The sequence below is a fragment of the Microtus pennsylvanicus genome, chromosome 8, assembly GCF_037038515.1.
Source record: "Microtus pennsylvanicus isolate mMicPen1 chromosome 8, mMicPen1.hap1, whole genome shotgun sequence".
Lineage (NCBI taxonomy): Eukaryota > Metazoa > Chordata > Mammalia > Rodentia > Cricetidae > Microtus > Microtus pennsylvanicus.
Genome location: NC_134586.1, coordinates 50338099 through 50360369, shown reverse-complemented (window position 1 = coordinate 50360369; position 22271 = coordinate 50338099). Strand labels below are relative to the sequence as shown.

The window sequence follows — 22271 nt, the reverse complement described above, 5'->3', positions numbered from 1 at the left end:
AAGACTCTGTTCTTACAGGGAAAGTATTTGCTATACTTTTTCCCATCCTTAGCAACATGAGAGGTCGCCTTTTTGGGTCATATATATAGGTCTGTATTGTGCGTGAACACACTGCCTGCTTTTATAACCAATCGAGGCTCTGTCCTTGCTCACCCGAGAGCAGAGATTATCAGCTAACCAGGCAACCACTCTGCTCAATGCCCACTGCTCAGCACCCTGCTCCTTATGGAGGGGCAACATGTCTAGCCTTGGGCAAAACTAGGTATAGCATCTATTCAAGGATTCCTTCAACAGTGGCCTTTTCAATTTAAAGCAATACAGAAAAACTCAGTTTTGTTGCTAGTAATAGAGGGACGATTTTACAAGGAAACATAATTTGACTTAGATTTTTTCCACCTTCTTGTAGCAGTGTGCTGTATTTTAATAGACTTCCCATGTATTATGCAAACGGAATGCTTTACAGACTTGTCACAGATGGCAGTTGGAAGTGACTATTGGCTGATCACTCCTTACCACGTTCTTTTTAAAAATGACAAGCTTTATCAGCCTACCCATAATCCCCAAGTTGAGCATAAATGACAAAATTAAAAGAAATTTGAAAAGAATTTCACAGGGGAGGAATGGCAGCATGGCTGGGTTTTTGGTCATGTCCTCCAAGTCCTCGCCTTAGGAGCCTGATCCCTGTGCAGGGGGTTGGGAATTGGGGTTGTGAGCAAGAATCCCTAGTGAGAGAATTGGTGCTGCCCTCAGAAGAGTGGGTTGCTTAATCACAAAGCAAGGTGATTTCTTTTATTTTTGTTTTAACAAGATGAAGTCTGCCTTTCTTGCCTCCTCTTGTGCGTGTGTCCACTTCCTTTTCCCTTTCTACCACGTCAAGATGCAGCATGAGTGCCCTTGCCCTACGCCTTCACTGTGTGTTTAACCTCTCCTGCCTCCATAATCGTCAACTTCTCCTTATAATTTTTCATTTCTATTTGGTCTGTGGTCGTCTCATATAGGAACAGAAAGTGCTATAGAGGCTGTTCTTCAAAGAATGACTATAAAAAAACATTTTTCTTACATGGCAGGTGAAAGAAACTTTCAAAGCTCTTCACTGAAGTTTTGAGTGTTGGGGGCGTGTAACATGAGCAAGTGGCTGGGACAAGGGAGGGTAAACATTTGAAAGATCTGGGGCTGTTCACATCCTACAGAGTTCTGAACTGATGGCTACCAAGACTGCAGGTCTCATTGTCACCTCTGAGTCTCTAATGTTCTCCCAGATTGGTTTCAGCTTCTCTCCCCCCGCCAACCCAGTTTTTGTTCAAGATGTCATTTGTATCTCCTGAAGTAACAGCTTTCCATCCATTTATCACATCCATTGGCCTGTCTCCTGAAAGGTAGCCTTTATTCCATTTTTATTCATGATTCCTTTCATTTATCTGGCTCCCCTGAACATCTCCATGTAGTTCCAAATCATTGGCCGGAAGAACCCTCTATTTTCAATGAAAAAAATTTGGTTGTAAAAACTCTGGTTATATAAGTCCAGGCAGAGACAAAATTGTGGATAGGACAGGAGAAATCCCTTGAAAATCATGAGCAAGAAATACCATGCTGCCAAGGCTTCAAAGGGGTTGACACTGGGAAAGGAGCCACGTAGAAACTCTTCAGGGAGTGTCACCAGTTACTGAGTCCACAGACTCTGCCCTGGTGCTCCCTGGTGATGCTGTAGCATCTTTCAAGGGCTCTTCATTTTTGGTCCTGCTAGCAACCTAACCAATGCTTTCTAAATCCACATCTTAGAAGCAAACTGTTATCCCACAATGTCAGTGTCCAACAAAAGAAAGATGACAGCTGACCTTCCTTTGAGTTATTGTTCATTTCTGCTCTGATCAGCTGAACTGGGATTGATGCACACTGAGGTAAGAAGATGGAGAAAAAAAAATATCCCACAGACTAGCAGTAGCAGGAGTTTGAGAAGAAGATGTGGGATATCCTATATGACAATGTAGTCACACGCATGTCCCCAGGAATCCTTCCAGATTAATTAATGGGGTATCTGATGACTTTTAGAAAGGGCTAAAGATGAACATGTTAGATTTCACTTATATTCAAATTTTCTTGAATGAACATTTAGTTTGCCCAGTGTGTGTTCCCGATAGGAGTTGGAAAGTAGAAGACATAACACATATGGTCTGTGTATGTCACTGTGTATGCATGTTTGCACTCTGAAGAATGAGAGAAAGGAGCGCGGGAATAGGAAAGCAAGCACTTTTAGAGCATGCTCCTCCATCCACATACAGCTCAAGGATAAAGAGATACTGCTTATAAAATGTACACAGCTAGTTGAAAGATGTGTAGTTGTTAAATGATAAAAGGGATTCAGATCTGAGAATTCCCAAGCCAAGGAGCTTTCTAACTCTGCAGCATGATATTTTTATCTCTATACAAGGTCTTTTATCAATTGAAACAGGACTGAGGATCTATTATACTTTGTCATTTTATAAACAATGCTTATGGCTAAGGTTTTTTTTTTTTGGCTCAAAGGTCATCACCCACAAGGAGCCTGTGGGTCACTCCCTTTAGAATGTTTCATCCTGTGCCCCAGTGGTCAATTACATCATGATTTTGATTGTTGTCTATTCCTGTGTGTGTTGTCACTTTGTGTATCTGTTTCCACATCGTTCTCTACCTCTAAAATATTAAGTTCCATGAAGGCAGACATTGCTTTTCTTTCTCATGCCTGCCTCCCCGTTTCTACAATCCTGTCTAGGTTACAGTAGTCACATGGAAATACCTCTGTGTGTTCAATAAATGGAATATTATGATAATAAGTGTTAGGATAGAGGACACACAAGGACTTGTTTTGGCCACATTATTGAGGTGTTGCAAAGTTTAATTTTCCTCTGGCTCTCCATTTTTCCAAAAGTCCCTCCCTAACTTGTAAATGGTATCATCATTTCTACCTAAAACAAAAGTGGGGACTCACTGTAAAAGGAGCCAGAAACATCTGACTCAGATGTGACTACCTGTGTGGGTGAGCTCCACACAAACTGTGATGTTACAGAGAGCCACTTGGCATACAGATGCCACATCCCAAATACCCTCTGTGTTTGTGGATATTCCTGGAACTTTGTGACGGGGAAGAAGTGTTCATTCTTATTTTTGGCTCTGGCAGCCTGCAGAAGCTCCCTGTCACTGGTGCCGGCAGGTTGTGGATAGGGTCTACTGTTTATTACCCTATCTATCAAGTCCTATTTATTTTTAAAATAAACTTTTAAGTGTACTGCAAACTCCCTTCACAAACAGATTTGTCCTCCTCTTTTACACTTGACAAGACTCTGAAAGGAATAGTAACTTTGTCTCATAAATATTTGAACTTGAACCTTTTAAGAAAGAATTATACTTAAGGTCTCAAGAATAGGGAAGGTCTCTGCGTCTCTGCCTAAGCCCTTCTTCTACCACTCATTTTACCACCTCTTTCTATCTTATTTTTTCCTCCTTCCCTGCCATCCTTTTATTCTTCTTATATTATCTTATTGGAGATTCTATACTATACCCTGGACCCAAATCTAGCTAAAGACCACTACCTGCACTGCACTGTTCTTAAATACTGTGGTGTTATGTAAATGTATTTTTTAAAAAGCCAAAGGGGCAGCTCAGCAAACCTAAACATTGCAAATCCCTGACTTGTCCTCTGTCATGCAAACCTACAATACCATTCAGCAACATTATGCAAAGCTGATTAGAAAGGGCATTGACATGAGGGGATATAAAGGAGTTCAGCATTTAGAGTCATACTTGCTTTGACTCAATTTAGACTTCTTAGTGTCAAGCCTTCAGAAAGTCTCTTATCCTTTCTCTCTGTTCTTCTTCATAGGAAATACGAGGATAATAATAATCCTTTGGGTGAGTATTCAGGATATTTTCTAAATATTTCCAACTTTTTCCCTTCTAAGCATGCCCCATCAGCCCTTTGTTTAGACAGGTTGTCTGATGTGTTATAGCTTACAGAATTGAACATAAATCTCAGTTTAAAAACTCTTTCTTTAACCCTAACTGTGGGAATGGAGCGATGGCTCAGAGGTTATTGTATGTAATTTTACTATGTTAAAGCCTTCATTCCTTTTTGTTTAAACAGAAAGGGGAAATGGTGTGGGAGGCCCTTCTATCTATGTGTTGCTTTTATTGGTTAATGAATAAAGAAACTGCTTTGTCCTGTTAATAGGGCAGAACTAAGGTAGGCAGGGAAAATTGAACTGAATACTGAGGGAAGGTGGAGAGAGAGAGACAACGTAGCCCTGCAGGAGATGGGTACCCGAACTTTAGCAAGTAAGCCACAGCCACGTGGCGATACACATTAATAGAAATGGGTTAAATGAATATAAAAGTTAGCCATTAAGAAGCTAGAGCTAATGGGTCAAGCAGTGATTTAATTAATACAGTTTCTGTGTGATTATTTCGGGTCTAAGCTAGCCAGGCGGCCAGGAACCAACAAGCAAACCTTCATCCAACAGGTTAAGAGCATTTGCTGCTGTTCAGGGAGCTCAGTTTTTGTTCCCAGCACCTTCCTCCGGTAACTCACAACCACACATAATTCTTCCAGGGGACCTAATGGCTTCCTCTGGCCTCTGTGGGCACTGTCTTCATGTGGTACACATGCTTTGGCACATATATACACATAAAATAAAACTTTTCAAAAAATACCCTATGTCTTCCATTTCTACCTTTTAACCCTAGTCTGTCTGTCTGCCTACCTAACTATCCCCGTGTGTGTGTGTGTGTGTGTGTGTGTGTGTGTGTGTGTGTGTAGAAATATATGTTTGCTGGAAACACTGCAAGGAGCTGTAGGCTGTTTAGTAACAATTGTGCTGCCTGTATCTAGTTTTTCTCCTTTACCTGTGGATCTGCTTATATTCTCCACAGTCATGGAGCGACATTTTCATAGAAATAAAAAGTAGAAAAATTTAGAAAGCTTTTAATAGCCCAGAAATTTAATTGCTTTCTCTTTAAGGATCCTCTTTGGTCATCTTCCCATATTTGGACCATTATCTGGTGACAGTGCATGACTTTCCTGATTGGACAAGCTTAAGTCAAGTGACTGCCCCTTTAATCATAGAATAAGTTAAGGCATTGAGATCCGTGAGGCCTTTAGAACTAACCCATTGGGCATAGGGGGGAGATTCCAGGGTACTCATTACATATCTTAAAAAAAAAACCTTATAGGAAGATAGGAGAGATCATAGTAAGAGAACTACCCCCTTCACTGTGAGCTTTGTACTTTAGAGCCAACCTCCATGGACACTCCACATTGACTTCCTGTGGTTCAGAAACAAGAGTTGGCTGGGACTTCTTGTGGTTGCGTGTGAAAGTAGAAACGAAGCTTCCTGGGTAGATTCCTAGGTCTCCAGTCAAAGCCCTTGGCCTTAGAGGACCATGTATTTAGGTATCTCATCTCCCAACCATGAGAGGGCACAGAAAATGGACAACCTCTAGGTAACTGATGAACTTTTTCCAACCATGTGGGAAAAGTCACTAAATATCACCACGCGTAATAAACAAAGCATTACAATGCTCTATGAGTCAGAAACCTCTGGAGATGATCTGAATTCTGCTTTGTAACGTGGGAAACATTTGCAAATTCCTAATATAAAATGTGACAATAGAGGAAAACTGACTTGCTATTCTTGGCCACGCCAGTTGTGCCAAAGGGTATCATGGCTGTGGTGGACAGGTGTTGGACACTGAAAAGCTGTGGCCATTTCACCTCCCAGTCCTTCTTCTATTTTCACTTGGCTCAGAAAATTTCATGAAATTATACAAATCCCTGAAATCTAATATTTTTATGTGATAAAATTGTGTAAGAGGAGGGGGTGGAAGAGAAGTTTGGAAAATATGATGACAGATGGTAAGTGGGCTCAGGCACATAGCGTTCCTATATATAGGGGAGGGGACAATCTGGTTAATCAAGGGGAGGGGGAGCATTTTTTAAATTTAGATCCAAGTATTTTATATATTCAGCACCATCATGTGTAGTGTAAAAGTGTACTGAGGCAGCTGAGCTGGGTAGAATTTTTAATGTTTTTCTTGGTTGGGGGTGAGCTGTGGGATCTATATTTTCAACAGCTTTACATATTATTTCATGGTGTCTACATCTGAAAACCAAATTGCATCCATAGGTTTGGGGGTATGTCTTTTGAGAGAGGATTGAGAATATCTATTTCTAGAGAGAGTTTCTTCCAGGGAAATCTGAAGGCATTTCAAAGACTATGGCCATCACATAACTTAGCACATTTAGAGAGTTTAGGCAAATATTCTCAATGAAGATGGCTCTGGAGCTTGAGTGGGATGAACAATGGCATGGCAGTGAAGAGGCTGGAGAGCAATGCCTGGCTTGACAGAACCCAGGATGGGAAGACAGGTTACCTTGCATAAACCACTCCAGATCTTTGGATCCTAATTTAATAATTTCCAAAACTGAGAGTTTGGGGGATAAGGAGATGGCTGAGTGGGTAAAGATGTTGCTGCACCAGTACAAACTTCTGCGTTTAAATTTTAAGAATCCTCATAAAAACAGATGTGGCACCGTGGATCTGTTATTTTAGCACTCCTGCAGGGAGATGGGAGGCAGAGGCAGGAGAATCCCCAGAAGGTCATGGGTCAGTCAGAATAGGTAGTTCACAATCAAATAGCAAGAGAAGACGAGGACTGGCACCCCAAATCTAAGTGCCTTATCCTCTCTCTAGTAGGAAACATCTAGGGTTGAAGGGACTTGGGGGTTGGTTTTCCCAAAATGGACTTGTTTTCCATTATGTGTTTGCCTTGATTTGCTAGTATTGGTTTCATCCTAAGTTAGCACTCCTTAAAATGGCTGCAAGTGACATAGTTAATGACATGCCTCTTATCCCCAGCTCTAGTTAGTTACAAAGCGAAGATTACTTCTTGAAGTTGTTTTAGAGAAAGACATCTTCCCAAGAGATGTTTACAAAGCCTGCATTTGCATATCCTTGTCCAGTCTAAATTGGCTTCGGTGCCCATCTCTGATTATGACCAGGGAATGAGTCTTCCATGTGTTATAGGAGAGACTCCTAAAACTACAGTTATCTCAGCAGAGTAATTGTATTAGCATGAATGAAAATCAAGACAAGAGATATATTGAAAGAAAGCAACCTTGAAATTGTATTGACATTTTTTTTTACCTACTCTATGCATTTAAAAAAGATCCAGGAAAAAAAAACATGACAACAAAGTAGAGGTTTCATATGAAAGCTATTACCACACAAAGCACATAGTAAGCTTTCAATAAATATGCCTACTTTGGGCTAACGTTCTATCTGTTAAACATAGCAAATGTGTTTTTTAGTTGTCAACTAATTACAAAGAAATTCCAGGTATTTCTGGTGTTGCCATAGTGACATAAAATCTACGAAAATAAGTTTCTGTTTTAGCACAGTGGTTTTCAAACTTGGCTGCATCTTGGAACTAACTAGGGAGCTGTGAAAAATACTATTGCCAGAGTCTCCAACCAGAGATGCTAATTTGATAGATTTCAGGGTGGGGTCGTGAAACAGGGAGGCTTATCTACTTTATCCCTTCCTGAATTTCACTGGTAAGCCAGAGGACCTCACGCTTAGGAGATATGAGTATGGCCACTTCTTGCTCTTGAGCAGGGCCCAAGAGTTCCTTGACTTCTTTTTACAACACTCTTCCTTGCTTGTCTAAACTAGTTACGGCTAGAGTCTCCTATCTGAGCTGGCACTGTCAGAAATACCACAAACTCTCTATTACAGTATGAAAACCGCTGAATGTGAGGGTGGAAACCTAGAGTGGGGAAGGCCCACTATCAATATGGTGTGTGAGAAGAAAGGGAAGAAAGGATACGAAAGAGAAAATGAGAAGGGAGGCAGAAAGCACTTCCTTCTGGTGCTGGGATGTGGTTGGAGAGGCACTTGTAGGCACTCCGAGTCTCAGCAGCCCACACAAACACCCATGCTCACACAGACACGTCATCTGAAACTCTTGCCAGCTTTTTCCCACTCAGCCCACTGACAACCACTCACTTAGCATCTTCCTGGGAATTTATAAAACATCTCAAACATGAATAAATCAGAAGTGACTGAGTTTGTTCATTCATTCACACATTCATTTATTCATATTTTCTATAACTATTGATTGAATATCCACCTTTGACCAGGTACACTGGCAGATGGCAAATGAACAACTGTGATCAGAACAAGAGCTTTCAGATTTTATCAAAGTCCTGAATTTGAAAAGCATTTTGGGCAATGATCATGAGCATGATGATCTACCATCTTTTCATATAAGTTCTTGAGTTCCAGTCTCTGCACATTGCTGAATGAATGGGGAGTTGGATAAATTAATGTGTGAAGGCAAGGGTAAATGAAGAGTAATGAATAGGCAGATAGAAGGGCAGAGTAAAATGATATTGTTTTGAAAAGATGGATGAATGTCATTTCATTCTAGGTCTTATGATCTGTGGTTTTAAGATAATTAAGTAGACCTAGGTTTGGTGGCACATCCTATACTCCCAGCATCCAGGAAGCAGGAATGGGAAGAATCAGATCAATCAGTGCTACACAGTAGGATAATTATCTCAAAACCAGAAAGAAATCCTACCTCATATGGCATTATATGCTGTGCGTGTTGGAAAGGTAATGCATGTTTGCAAGCAAGGAAAGATGGGGTTGGAGAAAGTCTGTACCCAAGGTGCTAGAAACCAACTTGGGTAAAGACTAGCAGGATAGAAAGGTGGAAAAATGTATAAACCCTTTGTATCAAGAAGAATACAAAACATTCAAGGGCTAAAAGGCACTGCGTTTTCCCTGATGGTACAGATATGGACAGCAGGCTCAGGACACAGAGTAGTAGTCACTACTGCAAATGGATGTAGCACTGACTCTCAGGGATATTAAGGAGCAGTGTCTAGTGTAGACTTCAGGTACTAAGTGGAACTCAGTGGGAAATGACCTACAAGTACTGTGTCTAGAGACTTTGAGTTGGGAAAACTAAAGTAGAGGGGACTAGTGTTTGAAAATGGAAGAGGGTGTGTGTATGTCGATGTTTGCGATACGGTTGAATTTGTAAGAGTTAAGAGAAGCAAGAAAACACCCTAAAAACTAACAGTATGCCAGGCACTCTGATCTCTGATAGTCACCTTGCAATGATTCAATGATTCCTTCCATATGGGTGTCAGAGTGGTACATCCGCACAGCTGGAACTAAGAACAGTATAATCTGGTTCCAGAGTTCTTTGGTTATCTCTTTCATACTGTCTTATTGACCAGGTCAATAATAAAGAATTAAAAGGAAGAAGACACAAGAAAGGGGCTGGTTGTGAGGTTCAGCAGAGAGCTGTTTGTCTAGCAGGTCTGAGACCTTGGTTTTAAAATGCACATTTAAAAAAATTATATCCTATTACTTGAAATTGCATAGTTCCCAGAATTAAAATTGAAATCAGATTAAAAGAATAGCTGATGTTGAAAGAAAATCCAGAAAAAATATATTTTAAAATAAATTTGATAGGAACATAGAGAAAAAAAGAAATGTCAATAGGTTTTCTTCCCTAGAAGGGAAATTCTAGGGAACTTTTGCTGGAGTTAACAACTAGTATCTTATAGGATCCCATAGAGAACCATTTTTCTTGTTGACTCTGTCTCATCAAAAGTAAGAGCAACTATGTTAGAAATAACCAGTGGATAGGAACTATTTAGGAAAAGAAAAGTCATTTTTTTATTGGTTAAGACACCATTGAAGGAAGAATTACTGATTTGGAAAATGTGATATCCCAAGAAAGAAAATCTTACAAAGCTTCTTTGAAATGTTTTTAGTCTTATCAAGAAAGGCTCTCACTGTGTACCCCTGGCACACTTGGTACTCACTTCATAGTAGAGGTCGACCCCTTGACTGATAGCATCTTCCTGCATTGGCATCTAAGTGCTGGGATTATAGGAATGTGTCACTATACCTGGCTCAATATAGTTAATATTAAAAGTTCATTATTTAGAAAAGTTAGAAATCCTATGGATATGCTTTAAAAAGGTTTAGGGATGTGCACATTTATATGAGAATGCTGCCAACCTTGCTGTGGTGCCTCAGAGATGATTTCAAATTCTCAATTTAGATCTTGAATCTTCTACCTTTCTAAAGTGATGCATATGTGTGACATGAACACAGAAGGAGAGACTATTTAGGGGCAGGAATGGTACCAGCAAGTGGGGGAAAGGCTGTATGGGGGAGAGCAGTTGGGGGAGATTCGTCATATATATGTATGAAAGTGTCACAATAAAACTAAAAAAAATTAATTCTAACTATAGAGATACTAAAGAAAGAAAATCTTGAGTATGCATTTTTTATAAGTAGGAAAATGATAAATATATGAAAGTATAGAAAACGTTATGACTTTGATCATAAAGGGATTATCTCTTTGATATTTGTTTCTTTTGCTTTGTTATTATTCTAAGGCCTTCTTGTGTGCCACCTCCCTCTGTATAGTATGTAGTAATATGAGCGGCGGCGGGGCTGCGTCCCCAACACCCCAGCCACCTGCTCGGCTAGCTTATGCCCCGAAATAATTACACAGACACTGTATTCATTTAATCACTGCTTGGCCCTTTAGCTCTGGCCCTTACTGGCTAATTCTGATATACCAATCAACCCATCTCTAATAATCTGTGAGCACCGATCTTACCGGGAAGATTCTAGGTCGGAGCTTCATCGTGTGTGTCTGCCTGGGAGCGGGGCATGGCGTCTCTCTGAGGCGTCTGCTCCAGAGAGGAGAGCTGTCGAGTCTGAGCTCACTTCCTCTTTTTCCCCCGGCATTCTGTTCTGTTTACTCCACCTACCTATGTCCTAACCATTAAAATGGGCCAAGGCAGTTCCTTTATTAGCCAATGACCTTCCTCCATCAATAGTATACCTCCTTCAGCTTATGGGTGAAGGATGGGTCATTACACAGTTCTAAACCCAGCACTATGATCTTTCCACCTGGTCCAGATAGCAGTACAGGAGACACACTGATTCAAACTAACCTCTGTAGGTATGAAGTGCTTTTCTGTAGAAGTTAAAAAGGAGAAACCCTTGTTTATGTGACTTATCTCATCATAACCCTTTTTCTTGCCATTACCTGTATAGATTTAAGTACCATGACTGACTAGCTGCTCTATTGAAAAGCACAGCTCTACTATCCACCAGCAAGGTCAAGGAAAACACAGCCTGTGCTATCAATAATTGGCAACAAACTAGGAGATCTTGAATTACCTGAGAGTAGCTGCTGTGGTTCGTCTTGCTCAAAACTCATGTCATGGATGAGGAAGCACAGAGCTCAGACACCTGTTAGCAATTCTGATGCATCCATGATAAAGAGATTGCTTTGGAACAGATATCCTGAAAGGCAGAGAGATAATTGGAAATGAGACAGTTAGGTCTTCAATGGCACAATGGAATTGCAGAAGCAAATTCGCCTGGAGTTGAGCTCACTTGTGGGCTGCCAAACACTAAGAAACTATACATCTTTATTATTTTCTTGTTTGAAATGATTTTAGTGGTTTTTTTTTTTCTGAAAATGGCAACTATCATTTACAACCTACATCCTTCTTTTGTGTCATTAGCATCTTTTGAAGATTGATGTCTTTGTCTGCATGCTGCTCCTATAACTGAACACAGTAGAATGGGTAATTTATAAAGAGTAAAGGTTTAATTAGCATGCGGTTTTGGAGGCTGTTTGGTCCAAGGTCAAGGCACCATATCTGGTGACAGCCTGAAGGTCTTCTTGTGAGTGGTGAATCTGCAAAACTCTGACCTGTCAGAGGCTATTATATAGTTAAAGGGATACTTACAAGAGTTAGACCTAGCTTTTGTAACAGACTAAATTCAAGATAATGAGCTAATTCATTCATCTATTGGTCCATGGAAGGATTAACCCACTCACGGGGGTAGAATCTCTTGAAACTTCCACGTGGTCCAGCACTCAAGACATCCAAGTGGGAGCTTGATTTCAAGACGAACTTTGGTGAGGACATTTAAGCCATAGCAGCTACTATCCTTTTTCTAACTTCCTGCCAGCTATCCAGTGGCAAAGGATTTGTTTTCTTTGACCTTGATGGTGAGTGCCAGAGCTATGCTTTCTAAGACAGTAGTCACTAGCTGACTGTGGCTCTCTAGATTCAAATACAGTGAAAGTTAAGTAGAATTTAAAATTGGCTTCCATAGCTGTCCTAGCCACACTCCAAATACTTAACAACTAGTTGGATAGTGGGTTACCTTCTCAGCCAGTGTACAAGGAAAGCATTTCCAGTGTTGCAGGAGATGCTCCTGTATGGCGGTGTGTGAGTACTCGTGTGTAGGGCACAGTGAAGAAAGGAGAAAGGATGAGAGACAGGGAGTAGGGGAAAAAGAGAAAGAGAAGAAGGGAAGGCATGTTAGAGTGGGAAACCTGGTGTGTGTGTGTGTGTGTGTGTGTGTGTGTGTGTGTGTGTGTGACACAGGAGAACCTCAGATATCATTTTTGAAGTGTTATTTACCTGTCCGTCTCTCTCTCTTTCAACAAGGTCTCTCATTTGCATGAAACTTACCAAGCAGGCTAGGTTGGTCTGCTAAGGGTCTCTCTAATATTACCCCTATAGCACTGAGAGTGCGTGTGCATGCCTCCATTTCCAGCTTTCGTGGATTCTGAGAGATTGCACTCAGGTAACCATAGTTCTATAGTGTGGTGGCTATAAAAAAATGGCCCCCAAAGGGAGTGGCACTATTAAGAGGTGTGGCTTTTTTGAAGTAGGTGTGGCCTTGTTGGAGGAAGTGTGTCATTGTGAGGGATAGGTTTTGAAGTCTCTCTTGCTCAGGCTTTGCTCAAACCAGTTCTTGTTGCCTTCTGGTGAAGATGTAGCCAGCACCACTTCTGCCTGCATGCCACCATGCTCCCGCCATGATGATAATGGACTTAACCTCTGAAACTGTAGGCAAGCCACCCAATTCAAATGCTTTCCTTTTAAGAATTGCTATAGTCATGGTGTCTCTTCACAGCAATAGAATCATAACTAAGACACATAACAAGCACCTTACTGTTTGAGTAATTTCCTCAGCCCAGGAAACCTGTGTTCTCATACCACCATGTTGCTTCAGATAAACTCTGTCTTCCCATGAGCGTTCCCTCTTCTTTTTCTTATATTCTCTTATCTCTGCCAGAAGAGAGACACTAAAGTAGGAGGCTGTCGAAATCCTTTCTAGGTTTAATTTCTTTTAATATTTTAAAAGTATTCTTTGTTTTACATGTAGATTTTTCCATTCTTCAGGGCTTCTGTGCAATGTGGCATTGGACCATATTTGGATATCGAATTCTGAGATCAAAGGCTGCAAATTGAGAACAATTTTCTTCCAGCAAAAATAACCTAAATTTAGGTGCAGGGATTTGTATCACTTATTTTTCTATTGCTGTGGCAAAACTCATGACCAAGGCAACTTATAAAAGAAAGTGCTTAATTGGGCTTACATTTTCAGAGAATTAGAATTCATGATGGTAGAACAAAGACATGGCTGCAGGAGCAGTTGAGAACTTACATTTTAATCCACATGTAGGAGGCACAGAGAGAAAGAGACAGACAGACAGACAGATAGACAGACAGAGACAGAGAGACCAAAAGAATGGCAAGTGCCTTTTGAAACCTCAAAGCCTGCCCCCAGTAACACAGTTCCTACAATAAGGCCATACCTCTTAATCCTTACTAGACAATTCCACCAATCAGAGACCAAATACTCAAAGAGAAGAGCCTACAGAGACCATTCTTATTCAAATCACCGCAGGTCTAAGCAATGTATGGGCCAATTTCCTTTACTTAGCATCAAAACAGAAGACAAACAAAGGGCACAGCACTCACCCTGATTGTGTCACTACTTTATAAATGAATACATTGCTCACCAAAGAGTCCAACGGAGGTGAGAGGATAGAATGACAAAATCAATATAGTCCTATTAAAAATAGTTTACTGTAAATGCATTCTAGATGGTGAACTAGTATTTGGTCCTTAATTTATTCATTATTATTCATTTATTCATTCAAACACTTCAGTGTTTACTACATCCTAGGCAGTATATTAGATTCTGAGGAGGCAGCAGCAAAACAAACGGCTTGTTCTGTTCATCTCAGTAAGGAGATAAAGCAGATATTAAACCGATAAATTCAGAAATGGTAGTTAAGGCTGTAGAGGTGACACCCCAAAGATTGCAGGAACACATGATATAATAATCACCTGATCTTGTCTGAGCAGAAGGGAAGGTTTCTGAAGAATGGTTTCCCTGTCTCATTCAAATTCCTAAGGAGAGGTGTCAGCAGGAGCAAGAGCAGACAAGTGTATTAGTCACTTTTTTTTTGTTGGGACAAAATAACTGACAAATGCATCTTAAAGAGTAGCTTGTTTTGGCTCACAGTTCAAGGGTACAGCCCGTCGTAGCAGCAAGAGCTGGGGACAGCTACTCACATCACATCTATAGAAGTAGAAAACATTGAGTGACGGCAGTGAGCTTGAGTTTGCATTTTTAAAACAACCAGGACCCCCGTCCGTAACTGTGCTACTCATGTGTAGAGTGTGTCTCTAACCTCACTTAACCTAATCTAGGTAATCCCTCAAAGGTGCTCTGAGATGCAAGTCTCCTTGGTGATTCCAGATGCTGTCATCACATCGTGTTTCTAACAGGTGAGTGTTGCAGTCTAGAGGGTCCAGCTCTGGCAGATCCTTGTCAATCATGACCATAAAATTTGACAATATTTTAAATTCAGTGGGAATCTTTGAAATTTTTTAAACTAGCAAGAGTAACATGATCACCATAGGTATTAAACACATTCCAGTTACATAGACAACGAGGAAGAAATGGATGGAAGATGTACACTCTCAGGTAAGTGGACTCAATTGGAAGTTACTCCTTTGGGTTGGATAAGGAGCATGTATCTTGGATGATGGTGTTTGAAGAAAGGAGGAAGCAGTGGATGACTGAGGCATAGCTGGGTAGCAGAGTTCGAAGAAAGAAGCAACTGAATGTAGAAATTCATTGAAAGGGATATGACAGAGTCATTTCATTGAAATGAAATCAATGAAAGAATGAATCATTGATTTAACCTTGTGGGCCTGAGAGGGGTCTGGTTTCAAATCAACTGAGAATATGAGGGATATTTTTAAAGTAACACTAATGCTTCTTTTGCACATGTCTGCAAATGATAAACATAAATTTACATGTTCACATGTATGGAGTTACATGTGCAGGTTCTTGCACACATGGGCTCATGTGCATATGAAGATTTGAGGCAAATGTTGGGTATATTTCTTGATTACTTTCCACCTTACACATTGAGGCAGGCTTTCTCAAAAAAAAAAAAAAAAAGCAGTTTGCCATTCAGATGGTGTGACCAGTTAGCTTGTTCTAACGATTCCCCTTCTCTACCTTCTGAGTTCTGGAATTACAGGAATCTGCTTTGTTCACTTGGCATTTGTGTGAACTGTGGGGGTTCCAGCTCAAATGCTCAGGCTTTCATGGCACACAGCACTTTCCCTTCTGAGCCATGGTACCAGACCTGGATCTTAGATTTTCACAAAGCAAAATGCCATGTGATTGTTTTTGGTTTACCAAAGTAATGACTGTTACAACCCTTATGTGCTTTATAGTTCATGTTTACACCTTTGTAATGAAGACAGCCCCCCTCCAGTCTCTGCCTTACCAGTACTTTGCATAGCGAGAAGAATGGGCAGCTGTTGTGATGCCAGATTTATCTGTGTCCTAGAAAGACAATAGAGAAATCAGGAGTTGAAGAACAAAGGAAATGACCCCATTCTTTCTTTCTCTTCTGACTACAAGACAGAGACCATAAGCAGTGAGCGGTTGGTTCTACTTGATAAAGTAATTGCCAGGATAGGCTACTGGAGTTGAAAAATGAGACTCCTACATCAAGGTTACCTTTTCATCAGGCCTCAGAGCAATCTTGCCTCCATCTTCTTTCTCTTACATTTTTCTTACAAATTTTCTTACTAGAATTTTGTCTGATGTATTTACATCTGAATAGCAGACTATCATTATTATTTTATAACAAGTAATTTAGCCTCACTAATATTATCAATTTTACTGACTCTTTAGTTTGTTTTTTTAAATTTTATATGTATCTTTTTTATTTTTATTCTTTTTTTAAAAAACTATCTTTATTCGTTTTACATACCAATCCCAGTTCTCACTCCCTCCCCTCTTCCCATTCCCTCCACTTTCCCTCCACCCTACCCCCATCAACTTTTCAGAAAGGGTATGGCACATTGCTTTGAGGAAGGACCAAGGCCCTCCCTACTATATGTAGGCTGAGAAAGGTATCCATACAAAGAGAATGGGTTCCAAAAAGCCAGTACAAGCAGTAGGGATAAATCCTGGTGCCATTGCCAGTGACCCCTCAGTCTGTTTCAGCATTTCAACTGTCAACCACATTCAGAGGGACTAGTTTGGACCTATTCTGGTTCCTTCTCTGTCCAACCAGAGTCGGTGAGCTTCCATTAGTTCAGGTAAGCTGTTTTAGTGCGTGTATCCATCATGGTCTAAACTTCTTTGCTCGTATTCTCACTTCTTCCACTCTTCCACTGGATTTTGAGAGCTCAGCCCAGTGCTCTGCTGTGGCTTTCTGTCTCTGCTTCCAACAGTTGAGGAATGAAGGTTCTATGATGACATTTAAGATAATCACTAATCTGAATACAGGGCAAGGCGAGATTGGGCACCTTCTGCACTATTGCTTAGGGTCTTAGCTGGGGTCATCCTTGAGGATTTCTGGGAATTTCTCTAGTGCCAGGTTTCTTGACAGCCCCCATATGTTTCCCTCAATCAAAATATCTCTTTCCTTGCTCTCCTCCTCTGCCGTTCCTCTATCTTGGCTATCCCGTTCCCTCAAGTTCTCTCTCTCCCCCTTCCCCCCTCTTCTTCTCCTTCTACCCTTCATTCTCCTCCACCTCCATGCTCCCAATTTTCTCCAGAGATCTTTTCTATTTTTTCTTCTTAGGGGAATCTATATGTTTCTCTTAGAGTTCTCTTTGTTACTTAGCTTCTCTGGGCTCATTATCCTTTGCTTTAGAGCTAGTATCCACTTATGAGTGAGTACACACCATGCTCATCTTTCTGGGTCTGGGTTACCTCACTCAGGATGTTTTTTCTAGTTCCATCCATTTGCATGTAAATTTCAAGATGTCATTATTTCTTACCACCGAGTGGTCCACTGTGTAAATGTACCACATTTTCTTTATCCATTCTTTGGTTGAGGGGCATCTAGGTTGTTTCTATGTTCTGGCTATTACAAATAATGCTGCTATGAACATAGCTGAACAAATGGCCTTGTAGTATGATTGAACATCCTTAGGGTATATGCCCAAGAGTGGTATTGCTTGAGGTAGGTTAATTCCCAATTTTCTGAGAAACCACCATATTAATTTCCAGAGTGATTGTCCAAGTTCACATTCCCACCAGCAATGGAGGAGTGTTCCCCTTACTCTGCATCCTCTCCAGCATAGGCTGTCCATCCTGAATGTGCCCAATCTCAGCTGTCTAGTTTTTAAAATTTATTATTTTAGGTGTATGATTATTTTGCCTGCCTATAAGTGTGTGAACCATGTGCATGCTTGGTGCCTGAGGGCCAAGAAGAGGGAGTTGTAGTGCCTGAAATTGGAGTTACAGATGGTTGTGAGCCATCACATGGATGCTGAGAACCAAATCTGGGTTTTCTGCAAGAGCAGCCAGTGTTCTTAACTGCCTTACCATTTCTGCACCCCTATTACTCAAATTCTTTACTGGTTCCTAAGCAGCAGTAGATTTTTTTTATTGTCATTTTCATTTGTTTTATTTTACTTTTGCTTTGTGAGTGAGTGAGTGTGTGTGTGTGTGTGTGTGTGTGTGTGCACGCACACACACACAAGCACAATGCATGTTTAAATCTCATTCTGTTCTAGATTTTAAGAGAATAATTGTTTCCTTCTTCATTGTGGTTACTGGAGCATTTACTTAGCATTAAAATAGTTCTGTCTTTGAATGGCTGTATGTCTTGCATGTCATATTCTTCTCTCAGATCTGGCTTCCTTTCCTTTTATGAATAGGCCTATGGTGTTATAATTATGAGTTAAAGTTTATTGTTTCTTACTAATGCTGTTTGCCTAGAATTTGGTTGCCTAGCACCTGAGTTGTAGAAATCATAGAGGAATCTGAATCATAGTTCTTCAACCTTGCTAGAAAGAGATGTGACATTATTTATTTAATTATCCAGTTTCTCTGAGTTTAGCTGTCTTTAACAAAAATTGATCTATTAGCAATTATGTATGAAATGAGATGATGTGTAAAGGGCCCAGACTAGTATCCACCTTCCTTCTTTTCCCACTATATGTATGCACTGACACAAGAGCATCTGACCAGCATCATCAGCTCATGTATTCTAGCTTGGTTTTTACCTGATTTCTGTTCATAATACTTTTCTTATCCAGTGTTCTTTGATATAACATGGTATAAAATAGAGAAACTACTGTCTTTGCTGCTTTTCCTGTTTCTGGAATAAAATGAATCAGGTATGGTGGTACATGACTTTAATCCCAGAACCTGGGAGACAGAGAGGCAGAGGCTGGTAGATCTCTGTGAGTTCAGGGCCAGCCTAGTCTACATAGTGAGTTCAAGGCTATGTAGTGAGACTCTACCCCCCTCAAAGAGAGAGAGAGAGAGAGAGAGAGAGAGAGAGAGAGAGAGAGAGAGAGAGAGAGAGAGAGAGAGAAGATAAGAAATGCAACTCAGGCAGCACAAAGGAGAATGGGTTTATTCTGACTGACAGTTGTTGATGGATAGAGTCTCCTGTGGAAACACATAGCAGCAGAGACAGGAGTTGTCTGGTTACATTACATTGATATTCAGGAAGCAGAGAGTAAACAGAAAATAGGGCCAGGATGTAAAGCTTCAAGGCACTCTCCAACTCCCCCTATCAAGGGTATGCCTCCTTAAAGGTTCTTACAACTTTTGCTAGCAAGACTATCTACTGGAGACCAAGCATTCAAATATGTGGGCCTTTAGGGGCATTTTAAATGGGCATTGTAGACTAACTGGTGGGTAGTCCCAATAACAGCTCTTTCTCAAAGTAAAAAAAAAAAAAAGACAGGAAGAAAGAAAAAGAAAGGAAGGAATAAATAAAGAAGGAGAAAAAGAGAAAGGAACAAGATGAAAAAATGGGCTTTAATGGTACTGGCAATGTTTGCATTCCAAGGTTCTCGGTAATCTTTTGTCTGTGTCATCATTTCCATTAACAGATTGAAATGGAATAAGGAAAAAAGCAAAGCCTTGAACTCACAGCCAAACTTTGTGATCTGAAGAAATGTCTACCACACGTCTAAGCCACTTGACTTGGCACTGAACTAAACTTTGGTGGGCTTCTCAGTCAGGCTGTCATTTATTTAAGTTCCTGACATTGTTTTTCACTTTAGAAACACGGAGATGTAAATTTTACATGCCTCATATTTTCTACTGTACATTTGTGAATTAAAATGAGCTGAATTAGTAATTCACTTATTGTTAAATTGAAATAAGGATATCTTTCATTTCCAGGGATCGGAAATAAGAGTGTGGAAGGAGATAAATGGGAAATTCTATCTTTGAGTAAATAAGTTCTGGTGCCTGTTCTCTCTACATTGGACTTAGTTCCTTGGGTGGATTTCCCAGGTTAGTTTTTGCTGTTGTTTTGTTTATAAATTTATTTATTTGTTTTACATCGTGGTCTCAGTTTCCCCTCCATCTTCTCCTCCCAGCCCCTACCTAGCCCCCTTCTGTTCCCACTCCACAGTCCACTCCTTCTTCATTTTTGTTTAGGAAAGGGCAGGTCTCCCATGAGCATCAATAAAACATGGCATATTCAGTTTCAATAGGACCAAACACCTTCCCATGTGTCAAGACTGAGCAAGGTGACCCAGTATCGGGTGTGGGGTCCCAGGTTAGTTTTTAAATCACATTTATTGTATGGAACATTTGTATATAGATTTGTCATCATTCAGAGCTACAGTTTCATCTGGAGAAATGCATTATACTATACTTTAGGTGTAGTTTTTTTTTTTTTCCCAAGACAAATGAATGACTTAGCCGTTAAGAGCATTGGCTGCTCTTGCAGAGTACCTGATCTGGACTTGATTCCCAGTGTTCACTTGGATGCTTATAACTATCTGTAACTCTAGTTCTTGCGATCTGATGTCCTCTTGTGGCCTCTGTGGGCACCAGTCGTATATACATGCAGATACTCAGATAAAATAACTTGTCAAGACAACTGGACTGGATGGCTTCTCTTCACTTGGTTCCTTCTGTTCCTCAGCTTCCAGCTCTTTCCCACCGATGTTTCCTCCTTCCAGGTTCCCATCATGTTACAGTCTAGTCCTCTCCTCCTCTACCCTCTGCTTATCCACTTTTCCTTGTGCAGGGCAGTTTGCTGAAAGTTTGGGACTATTTAAGTATTCTGGGTGCTTTATTTTTACCTCCAACATCTTTGTAGGGCCTTCTTTCTGAATATGTGGGTTTTCCCATGGGAGGAATTCTAGTGTATAGGAAACTTTAAAAGTACATATGTGTATGTGTGTATATGTATTACTGTATTTGAAATGTCTGTCTTTAGGAATTTGACCCAGAACATAATTTGAACCCCATGATGCTTAGACTATTTTGAATTAATGAAACTGAAAGTTAAAAATAATAAGTCTATAGTTCTTTTTAGTCCCCTTTCTTTCAAACATTTTCCTGGCATGACAATGGTCAATCATCATCAGCCACATATGAGATCAATTTATGATGTGGGATTCCCCTCTGTATGCTGTGAATATGTTTTATTTCCATTGGTTAATAAAAAAGCTGTTTTTGGACAATGGCTTGACAGAGTAAAGCCAGGCTAAAAAATATATATTATAGAGAGAGTAGGCAGAGTCAGGAAAAATCCATAAAGCTGCCACAGGACATAGACACCTCTGTTGAAGCTTGTTGAAACTTTGCCGGTAGGCCATGACCTCGTGGTAATATACAAATTAATGAAGATGAGTTAGTTTAAGATATAAGAGCTAGATAGCAATATGATTAAGCTATTGTCCAAACAGTATTGCAAATAATATAGTTTCTGAGTGATTATTTTGGGTCTGAACAGCTGGGAACGAACAAACATCCTTCCCCAAAAAACTTATCCATCATTCTTCACTTGGATACCCCAAAACCTCTCACCCCAATATTCCATGCTTTGTGATTATCAGTGTTTTGATGAAAAAAAGCCAATAGATTCTTATCACAGTGGTCTCCCTGAAGACAAGTGTTTAAATAGGTGCACGGCTGTCTCCTTGGGGATAGTTTAGGATAGGTCATGGAACAAGACAATTTAATTAGAAAATGACTAATACAGGTTTAAGTCTTTATCCATCAGGATTGTCCATTTTAAGCTATAATAAAGTTACAAGTCTCAGTTGCTTTGACAACTACTTCCTATTCACTGTGTGTAGCCATCTGGGTTATGGAGGCTGAGGAAGGGCCTCTTCATTGCGGTCCCTTGGTGATCTGATCTAGGCTGACTATACAGCTTGTCCCTGTTCCAGAGGCAAAGAGAGATCTGAATGATATTTCTCCAAACATTAAAACTTCAATCCCAATATAATTACACCTGTCATCATTGACCAAAGCTTTCAACCCTAACAAACCCAAAGGTTATCTGCTCTCCACACTACCATGGAGTCACAGGTCCCCTGAAAGGCATGAGAGTCCTTTGGTTTAAGTTGAAATAAACCTCAATGTTAACACTGGGGAGGCAGCTTAGTGAGTAAAAACTCTCACTGAGCAAGGATGAGAACTTGTGTTCAAATCCCCATCACCTATATGAAAAGCCATCTATGCCTGTAACCCCAGTGATTTACAGGGGCAGAGAGAAGGGGATTGCCAGGGCTTGTTGGCCACCAGTCTAGCTCCAGGTTCGATGAGAAGCCCTCTCCAGGGAATAAAGTGGAGAGTGTCAGGGCCCAACAGTTTACATCTTCTGGCCTCTGTGCACACACAGGCACTACATCCACCTACAACACAGACTCACATGTGCAGACGCGCATCCTCAGTATTTGCTGATGTTTATGTTATGGAAGAAAAGAACACTGACTGCAGTGTAATGGGTTCTAAGGTATCTGTTGGGAAGGAATAAAACGGAGCGGTGCTGCTGTTCTTACTTGACTCATCCGTTTCACTCATCATATATATGTATAGAATGTTACAGCAAACCGTTTACCTCTTTATATATCC

At 40.4% G+C, this 22271-nt stretch overlaps 1 long non-coding RNA gene across 2 annotated transcripts in view; it reads right to left on the bottom strand.

Moving 5' to 3' along the window:
* LOC142856231 (uncharacterized) overlaps positions 1-22271 on the bottom strand; it is a 137870-nt gene that overhangs the window by 109531 nt on the left and 6068 nt on the right. For both annotated transcript variants that reach the window (XR_012911605.1, XR_012911604.1), the window contains exons 2-3: positions 15697-15755; positions 11253-11378 (exon numbers count right to left, since the gene is read on the bottom strand). This is a non-coding gene — a long non-coding RNA (uncharacterized LOC142856231). The remainder of the gene's footprint in view (positions 1-11252; positions 11379-15696; positions 15756-22271) is intronic.